This window comes from Vidua chalybeata, chromosome 2, assembly GCF_026979565.1.
Source record: "Vidua chalybeata isolate OUT-0048 chromosome 2, bVidCha1 merged haplotype, whole genome shotgun sequence".
Taxonomy (NCBI): domain Eukaryota; kingdom Metazoa; phylum Chordata; class Aves; order Passeriformes; family Viduidae; genus Vidua; species Vidua chalybeata.
Window position 1 is genome coordinate 111542135 of NC_071531.1, and position 10151 is coordinate 111552285.

Genomic DNA, 10151 nt, shown 5'->3' on the forward strand with positions numbered 1-10151 from the left:
CAAGAGTTTTGCAATCTGGTTATAAGCTAGCTCCACTTTCACCTCAGCCAATATAATGCCAAATACAATGGCACTGTAATGCAAGCATGGCGTCATCTTGTTGTTTCACAACTCCCATGGAGGGATGGCCCTTAACGTTCATAAAAGGAAGCTTCCTTGTACCAACAGGACGTGAGTTGCCCTGCCTGTGATAATGGGGTGATTTTGGAAACTGTCATAGCCCCTAGGAGAAAGAGGCAGATTGGGGTGGGGTGGAAAAGGGAAGAGGAAATGCCCTGATTCAGAGTTATGGATTGGTAAGCAAAGCAACAGCAGATGGTTGTGGATAGAGGAGCATGAAGGAGCCATAAGGCAATGTTAGTCACTGTGATTAAGCCCCAAGAGTGTCTACACTGGCAGATATTTAGTTTACTTGTTTGTAGACACACATTTCAGGAACTTAGAGGCGATGTGAAAAGGGATGACAGCAGATGATTGTGGGTGTCCTCAGAAGGCTCCTCCCTGGCAAGAGCGGTCGTACAGGTACAGCCCAACCATGCTTGTCTGAGCAACTGCAAAGGGAAGGCTGGCACAGGCCTCCCTGCCTCCCAGGTCACTTGGAACAGGGAAACCCAGGAACATCTGAGGAGCTGTGTAGGCGTGGGAAGTCAAGGCAAGTGAGAGGAAGCCAAAAAACCAAGCATGAGGAGGATGACCCTCGTGATGACCAGCATAATTTTGAGGGGTTTCTTCAAAACTCTCCTATAGAGATAGAGGAAAGGGTATGGGGTATTATGAGATGTCAGGTGTCTGGATGAGACAAGACTGCATATCAGCAAGACAGCACAAGATTGTGGGGATGGGGAAGACAGCAGGGCAGCCTGGAAGGACCTGTTGCCTGGTAGCCCTGAGTGCAAGCCACGTGAGAGACCACAATCCCCCACCAGCAGTGGGGATTGTGAACAAGAGCATTAGCATTGCTGAGCTTGAGCTTTTGGGAGCCCTCCATAAAGAAACAGAATTAAATTATAATTTGGACTGGAGAACATGGATTTAAAGGTGAGACACAGGATGACTTGTGTTCAGCGTAAAGATAGTGGTTGGACTTTTGCTGGTAGATGAGGCTGGGCACCTCAGAGAGGTCCTGTTTCCTCTCAAAGAGGAAAGAGAACTGTTGAGGAAGGAAGTGGGAACCTGAAGGACAGTAGGTTTACTTAATCTTCACAACAGTATTTCCACCTGAATATGTGCTCTGCAGGGCCTATGCTGAGAGAGAGAAGGAGAAACTAAGAGTGGGATCTGTGTCTTCAAATTTTATGGATCTTTCCCTCTCTTTCAGGGGAGTCAGGAGCAGCCTTGCAGCAGATACATCCTGAAAAGAACAGCAGGTATCCATCACCCTCAGCACACAGCAGTCCTAAATCTGCTTGGTGAAACTACCAGCCCTCTTGCAGGGCAGCACATTCATACAGCTCTGTAGGGTGGGGCTTGGAATGGGATGTAGTGGGATACATGTTAGGAAGAACTCATCACACTGAGCTCTCCCATTTGCAGCATGGACCTCACAGTCCTGCCAGACAGAAAGCAGCATAACTAGGTAGAGCTTCCCAGAAGGGAAATTACAGTCCAAATACGTTTTCTGTATAGGAAATCCAAAAGAAGAAGGGGAAAAAAAAAGAAGCCCTTATCTATATTTATAAGATGAAGCTTTTCCTACACGAATAAACCTCTTAACACATTTTTCTGGGCGCTGAGGTTATATATTTAATAGGTTTTTCTGGTATCACTTAAAAGTAGATCACCACCATGCAATGACGCCTGCTGCACTCTTTTTCTGGCATCCTCACTAGCTCCTTCACCCGTGCCCCCAGTAACTAGAGCACCGAGTGTTATTCTCACCACACTGAGAGAGGATTTTTCCTTTACTTAGGAACTTCTCCTACAGAACTGTTTGGTCAACTCCCTGGTTTTGGCCCCCCATGCTTTCTTCTTTCCAACTCAAACCAAGAGCAGAGGAGGCGCTCTCCAGAAGAGGAGAGAAAGCACATACCTGTGGAAACCCAGGGCAAGGGGAATATTTCCAACTGAAATCCTCCTCCTAGCTCTTGTTTAACATCCTGGGGGTGCAGATCAGCTATTCTGCCCTCGAGTGCAGATTGTGGATAGCAGAAACACACACAAACCTCCAGTCAGCCTCCCTGCAACTGAGAACATGGTCTCTCATGCCGTGGGCAGTGCGGCTAATGCCTATATTGCACCTTTACAGAAGTTTATAGAGCAATGAAAAAAGAAGCAGCTGCCTTACAGCATTCCCAGGTGTGTCTGACTACCTCCTTATCCAGAGAACAGCTCTCAAGGCTGGCCTGAGGAGCCTCTCCTGTGCATTGCTTTGGTGCCCTGGTGAGTGCTGCAGCACAAGCATCCTTTCCAGCACGGCACTACAAATTAGTGATGGACATATTAAAGTACACAAACCAGTCCTTCAGAACTAAACCCTGCAGGGCTGTCTCACCCCTCAGCCAAGACTACTTTGCTTTCCTTCTTCCTAGTGCCTACACTTCTGCATTGCAATGCAAAGGGCACAGATCTTCTGGCATGGCAGAAAACGTTGATGGGAGTGATGTTAGCTGTAGGCAACCAAAAAGAGAGTGCATCCATCGTGTTCAGGGCCAGCTCTGTGGAGTAAGTGATTTGTAACCAGTACATCCCTGCTTTCCACTTTTCAGACTTGGCATTTTGACTTTTGTCTAACCTCTTTCCCTTTCTTGCTACGTGGTGGGCAGAAGTTTCATTTTGTTGCTTTATTGTCTCTCAGCTCCTTATTAAATACAATAAGTTAAAACCACTGTCTTTACAGCCATCCCTCAAGAGGGAAGAAGTGAGTTACTGTGGTGTCACTCCTGTGTTCCTGACCTAGGAGAAGAGAAATTGTGGGATTGCTCTCCTTTGCCTCTGCAAGGAATAAATATCTTGAACTGATTCTTGAGCTGTAGCGTGCTGTAGTCTTCTCACTGTTTCCTCTATTCACTTCCCACTCTTTAAGACAAAATAACTGCCTCTTCATCTAAAGAGATTTATCTATTCACTTTCGTGCATGGACAGAAAAAAACCATTTCTTCCCCCGCAACAATGCAGCTAACTCTGGGGTAGAGCTTGACAGCTATTTCACAGCACAGAAGGAGTGGCAGGGAAAATGCAGTTGTTTTTGCCTGCAGAGATGGAACAGCGGATTGGAATGGCAAAAACTGCAGTTTAACTGGAACCTTGAGAAATCCTTCACGGTTTTCATAAGTTAGCCCAAAGGAAAAAAAAAAAAAAAAAAAAAAAAGAGCTGCCTGTAAAGGCTGACTCGCCAAAGCAGAAACTGATTCAAAGGGAAGGGCTCTGTTCAGTGAAGTGCAACACTACCTACTGGAGCACCCACATATTCCTTAGAAGTCCTTTCATCCACCTAGTGAGTAAGCCCATTTCTGCTTACTTGTGAAAATGGGCAATCTCAGAGGCAGGAGCACCAGGGCTGCAGGTGAAACAGGAAAGGTGTGGGGCACTGCTCCTTCACAGGACCCAGATGCACCTCACACAACAGCCATCTCATCTTACCTGATCAGAGGGCATGATACTCATGTGAGAACCGATCACAAGCGCTTTTTCTCCTGGTATCATATCTAACATATGCATTAACCAACATTTCCCCTTCCCACCTCCCACCATTTCCCTGCCCAAACCTGCTCCAAAAAATGAAAACTTCAGCAGAACTGGATCTCCACCAGAGCTGGTTCAGGGGCTGTGCCTCACTGAGGGCACAGTAAGGTGAAAGTGCCGAGGAATCACAGCGATAAGCTCAATATAATTATGTGCTCAAGACATTACAGATAATTTGGGGCTTCTGAGCTTCTGACTATACAAAAGCAAATAATCCCTGCACTGCTAAGAGTGGAAGGTCAGAACACAGGAGAGGTAGGCGAGTTAAGCAAAAATCAGCCTTCAGTGGTTCCTCATATATCAACGTCATTCACATATAAAGTAGTAAACAGAGTAGATGTTCTGTGCATATCCTCAAGGAGAAACCCAGCTAACAGCCCTGTGTCATCCCTGTCTGCCAGCCTCCTTCTCTGCTCCCTCAATGGGAGGCACACCAGGAATCACACACACAAACATCCCTGCATGACACTGTGAGTCAGAAGGGGGGATATGCTCCTCAATTTCTCAAAACACCAGGAATATCATCTCCTCTGAGTTCTGGATGTCCTTGCTCTCACCGATAACATCTCTGTGGTCCCAGCCTCCTGCAGAGGTCCCCAGGAGCAGGGCTTGGCTGGAAGTGTTTGGCAGAAGAGGTCTCTGAGCAAAAGAGGGTGGATCAGAAGGTGAAAGAGTGACTGTTGCATTATGCAGCATCTGGTCCCAACAAGGGAGTTAGATTTTGATCTGCTTGCTGAAGTTTGCTATTTCTACTCTGGTACCTGGTGGTCAGCTTGGTGCCAACATCTGTATAACATCAAACATTTGCATCCATATGGAGAATGTATAATTAAAGCTTTCTGCAGACAACTGTGAAAACTTTCTCATATTCTCCCTAAATTGCATTGCAACCCCCAGATGAGGGCTGGGAGCCAAAATGTAAAAAGTCTGGCATAAATATTTAAATAACTTGAGATACGTATTCTTCAACTATTAGCTAATTATTTTGTGCCAGCCGTAAATGGCATCTGGTTCTTTAGCACAGGACACACAAGGATGCTGCAGGTTGGGCACATAAGTGGGAAATGAAACGTGACTTTGTGCTAATGAATATTAATGAATGGATCGAGAACCAGCATCTCTTTGAAAATATGAGCTCAACAGGAGCCCAAGTGTGATTCATTATGATTATTGCTGCGGTGACAGACATTACCAATCTCAGAAAGCCTCTGTTTCATGTAGCATCTCTTCAGGAAGGACTTAATTGGCTTCCATAAGAAGTGAGGGTGAGCAGGGGAAGATGTTTCAGACCAACCTGCAGGTATGTGTTTTATTATTGCACTGGAATAGGAGTAATAGCAACAAGTCCTTTACTGTGTGTGTGTGTGCTGTGATTACCTTTCTTTGCTTGGTTTGCTGAGGCAAGAGCCGTAGCCTGCTGTCAAAATCCTGCTGTATTTACTCCCATCCCTAAAAATCAAGTCCTTTCTTTTATCCCTCAGTCCCTCTCCCACCAAACTCAGTCCCTTATTCCCTAGACACCACCCACTTTGCTGCTGCTCCACACTGCCTTGGCAACCAGCTAGCACAGCTCTGAAGCCTTGTACCTGAAGTGAGTGTGTTTTGCCTGGGAAGGAGAAAGTTTGTTCTCTTATTTCACACACCACCTCTCTGGGATGTGCTCGCCAGGATGCCTGGGGAAAGTCTGGATGGTTACCTGGGCAGTTTTCTTCCTTAGCTAACACACAGCCACGTGATGGGAATTGCCAGACATTTCTGGTCTCTTCTCTCAAGCCTGGGCGGGTTGCTCTCCATTCCTGAAGCACACTCAGTCCTTACCTGGGAATGTTTGCCCTCATATGGAGGTCTTGGACCATTAGCAGTGGTAGCCTGTGGCTCTGCTTAGCTGTCATATTTGTACACCACACCGAGCGCCTGTGCTGATAGATCTGCAGCTTTAAGTAGGGCTCAAATGGAAATGCTAGACCCTCTTTCTTTGTTTAAGCCTGTTGAGTCAAGGAAAAGGTCTCCAAGTTGGTTTCTGCCCTTGAAGCAGCTCTTTAACTTCTATTATTATACACATTTGGGAAGTATGTTGGGCTTTTGGATTGCATCAATCTTTTTGCTACCTAGGAATTACCACTCATCCCATCATTTGCCAGCTATTTCTCTGCTGTGTTCTCTATTTCTCAGTCAATTTTCTACTAACAGCTGACTAGTCCACCAGCTAATTTCTCTCTGGTCTTGAACAAATATCAGCAAAACTCAGCTGAAGCTGAAAGCCTGGTGCAGCTTTACACTATAATTTTCCTGAATCAGGCAAGTACAAAGACCCAGTAGGACCAATCATAGATCCCCAGAAAGGGCAGGAGACCACCACATCTGAACCATCACTGCAATTCCCACTAGTACAGCTTTAACACTGCCACTCCTGCATTATCTTCACCACTCCCTTAAGTCTTTGTAAAATCAGTCACGTCACTGTGATGACTAACAGAAAAAGAGAGAGGGCAATTGGTGTGCAACTTGTGCTGGGAGTTTAGGATAGGAATTGGAAGCTGGATCTAGGAATTCTTCCCCAAGGTAGCTCATCATGTCTTGTGATTTCATGTAAAACCCTTATATTTCCTCCCATCTTGCTTAAGACTGGATGGGAAATTGGGTTTACAAAAATGTAAGGAATCTCTCAATGCAGCAGAGACTGCTTCAGAGCCAAGTTTCCCAGGGGAAATAAATGATGAACAAAAACAAACAACAGCACAGCTCAAACGATTCCTCCCCTCACCACAGTCCTGAGATTTCATAATTGCTCCCTTCATGGCCATTTTGGTTTGTAATATGCAGAGTAAAGATTTCCATTATAGCTGTGTTTACTTAATCACTATAATTTTTTTAAGCGAAGTTCAGGCAGTTGAAAGCACCAGGCTGCCAGCCCCAAGCAAATTAGCCATCAGCTAGTTGCACTAGAAGCTGTTCTGCTGTGATCCTGACCAAAGGGTTTGCTCCCCAGCAGTCTCTTCATTCTCAGATGGATCACCCACCTCTGGGAATGAGAAGGATATTTAGCATGTTACCCCCTTTGTCTTATCAGGCGAGAAAAGGAGGGTGTTTGTGTTTGCCTGTAAAAAAATCAGTCTCTCGGAATGGGATGATCATGTGGACTTTTGGGACTAGTCTGACATTCATCAGAGAGAAGCTAGAGAATGGACAAATGTAGAATTCATTTCAGAAAGCAGCAGGACATTGACTACATCTGCAGAATAGCTTTTCCAGTGAGGTTACATTGAACATTCTCATCGTGCATGGCACAATATCCCAGCATGAATATTTAATCATGCAGGGCAAATACAAGTAGGCTGAAATTCTAAGTGATGACAACTTTCAGATGACCTAGGCCCAGACTAGAATTTGTGATTTCAGATGGGAATGTTCCACCTCCCATTCTCGTCCTCCTGAGACACTGATCTCTGCTTATGGGAGCTGGGAAACACCTTAGCCTTTATAAAAGAGGCACAGAGGACTTCAGGCAAATGAGACAAACACATGGAAACAGTCAGTACCTGCAGCTGATGGAAGGGAGGCACTTCCCTGGTCAGGATGTATGAGATTTGCTGTCATCCGAGGCAGTCAACAGCAACACCAATGTTTTTTTGGCACTTTCATGGTTTCCAGTGCCCCAAATCAAAGCCGGGCTCAAAACCAAAACAGATTTCCACTGTCATTGTCAAGCTGGATTGGCCTGAGCTGCTGGGCAAAGATACCCCACTCTGTGTGCTTGTAACTTTTTGGAAATAAAAGATCCAGCTTCTGAAAAAAACCTCAGGAGTGCAGTAGATGGTCTTCTTTGGCCCTAGTGGATCTCCAGCACAGCTGTCAGATTATTCTAATGGGCACTTTCACATAGGCCTTTCTGCAGGTTCTCCACCGTCACCTGCCACACTTCCCAAAGTCTCTACAGATGACAGAAAAAAAAGAGAAAAAAAGAAGTAGCTGTGCATTGAAAGATAGAGCCATTAACATTGGAAAAGACCTCCAAGATCATAAAGTCCATCTTTGACCAATCACCACCTATAGCACCTAAACTCAACTACACCATAGCACCAAGTGCCACATCCAGTCATTTCTTGTACACTTCTAGGGATGGTAACCTTCCCATCTTCCCAGGCAGCCCATTCCAGTGGTTAACCACTCTTGCCATTAATAAATTCTTCCTGAACCTCCTCTGGTACAGCTTAAGGCCATGTCCTCTTGTCCTGTCACTTGCAGCCTGGGAAAAAGAGGCCAACCCCCACCTGGCTACAACCTCTTTCAGGTAGTAGAGAGTGAAAATGTCTCTCCTGAGCCTCTTCCTCTCCAGGCTGAACACCTCCAGATCTCTCAGGTGCTCTTCAGACTTGTGCTCCAGACCCTCCCCCAGCTCCACTGATTTTCTCTGGGCTCATGCCAACACTTCAGTGCCTTTCTTGAAGTGAGGGGCCCATTGGTTTTGGGAGAGACTACAGACCAGCTCTAGCACAATATCAGGTGCACAAATCCCATAGAAATAACAGAAAGGAGAAAGTTCAGTTCTCCTGGCCAGAAGATACCACAGCACTGGGGCTCAGTGCATGATCAGACAAAAAGTATATACATCATCAAGAAAACAGGGTGTTAACATGCTTAATTATTTTTGTAGTAAGAAGGTCACATTCCCATGTTTAAATCACCGTAACTCATTTCCTACTTTCTGTTGATAGGAATATGATGCACTCACTTCAGCAAGGTTTCCAGGCACTGGTGAATGGTCCCTGCATTGACAGCTCCAAGCATTATCCGCATTTCCTAGTGGGAGAGATTCAGAAAGTTCAATATCACCTCTCTTTGCAGAAACAAATCCACATAAAGTGGAGCTATCATAGCAAATTTTAGTGCACAAGTTTGTGTCGCAGAGAGGTGGAGGGGGATGCAGGAGAAATTTCACTGTACAGGCAACAGCCAGAAATTAAAAGAGCACCAAGTGGCCAGGTGGTGAGGGAACTCACTTCTGATTTACAATCGCAATGATTGCGATGAATAGGGAGAGGCTGTGATTAAAGACGTGTCTGAAAATAACAGTAATGATTTCCACTTGTGTGCCTTTGATCAGGCAATCTCACAGTATTGTATAAATGAAACCTTCCAATATCTCTGTGAGCTTGGAAAGCCTTCTACTGACACGAACATGTCAGAAATAAATACCAGCTGAATGGTGTTAGACAGGTGATGGCTTAGATATTTCATCCTCTCTTGGAAGAAGAGCTTCTAGAGATGGAATTTGTCCCAATTATAACAGAGGAATAGATCCTCAGGATGAGCTATATTGGACTACATGCATAAATTACTGTGCAAAATGATCATTCAGCCCATTCAGTTCTCATTTCTGCAGGTGAAAATGCCAATAAGGGAACTAATCACCTGTATGTAAGGATGATTTTAAAAGATGGAGACATTGCCCATCAAGAACACCACTGGGAGTCATCATCTCTGTTCAAACAGGCTGCTGGTAACCATCAGGAGGTAAAAACTGTACTTCCAGTCCCAGTGACTGCAGGATTAATTTGAGTGAGCCATCTGGAGTGGAAAAAATGTACATTTGTTACCATGCCCTTGTGCACTACATTCCCCAGCACAAAACTCTGCAGGACCATCACATCCAGCCATAAGCCTGATGTGGAGTGTCCTGGACACCTCACCCCACCTGGCTCCCTGTAAACCAGGAGGCATCTAGGCAGCTTTTCCACAGGTTTTGCAGCTAAATCCCATCCAAGGGCAGGAGACATCACTGAATATTTCCCTTGCAATAGCAGAGTGGACCCAAAACTAAACAGAGCGTGTAGTTTTCTGTGGCCAGGCAATTTTTTACGTCTGGAAAGATTGACACAGTTATGTTTGGTCTTGATGGGGTGTTGAGAGGGTTAAATATGGCTCAAAACTTATTTCACTTACAATTATGTTCATCCTCCTGTCACCAAGAAAAAAACCAAAATATACTCTGATATTCAGATCTAGCTATTTTAGTTTGCACTCTTTGTTATTCAGTGAATATGAAATTACTTTTCACCAGTTCAGAAGATATTTGTATAGTATTTTTCACATATAAGTTGTTGAGGTCAGACACCCTAACTTCACTGTTATGGTTGATAACCATAATTTCTGGCCTTCCTCAAGAGCCAGTAATAAGCTGCCTGCATTAATCCTATTTAGATGTTTGATTTGGCTCTATCTGTCAGCAGACAGATTATATAAATACAAGATTTGAAGGGAAAAAATTCCTCATGCTGCATGTAACTAAGAGCAGTTTTACCTTGGTAAGGAGAAGGAAAACATCACCCAGCTAGTCAAATGCCAGAGATGCTCTCCAGGTGGCCAGAGGAACCTCTCTCCAAAAGACAAGGCAGTCCTTAAGCTATTTAGGGCAATGTCAAAACACCACCCTTAAAAACTTTGAATTTAAATACATTTTATGAGGAAAA

The 10151-nt window shown here is 44.8% G+C and overlaps 1 long non-coding RNA gene across 1 annotated transcript; it reads right to left on the minus strand.

Moving 5' to 3' along the window:
- Window positions 1-5581: 5581 nt before the first annotated feature.
- On the minus strand, window positions 5582-8482 carry LOC128784817 (uncharacterized). Its single transcript, XR_008429630.1, has 3 exons — window positions 8414-8482; window positions 7221-7612; window positions 5582-5666 (listed from the first exon to the last, which is right to left on the minus strand). It is a non-coding gene; the product is annotated as an uncharacterized LOC128784817 (long non-coding RNA).
- Window positions 8483-10151: the final 1669 nt, after the last annotated feature.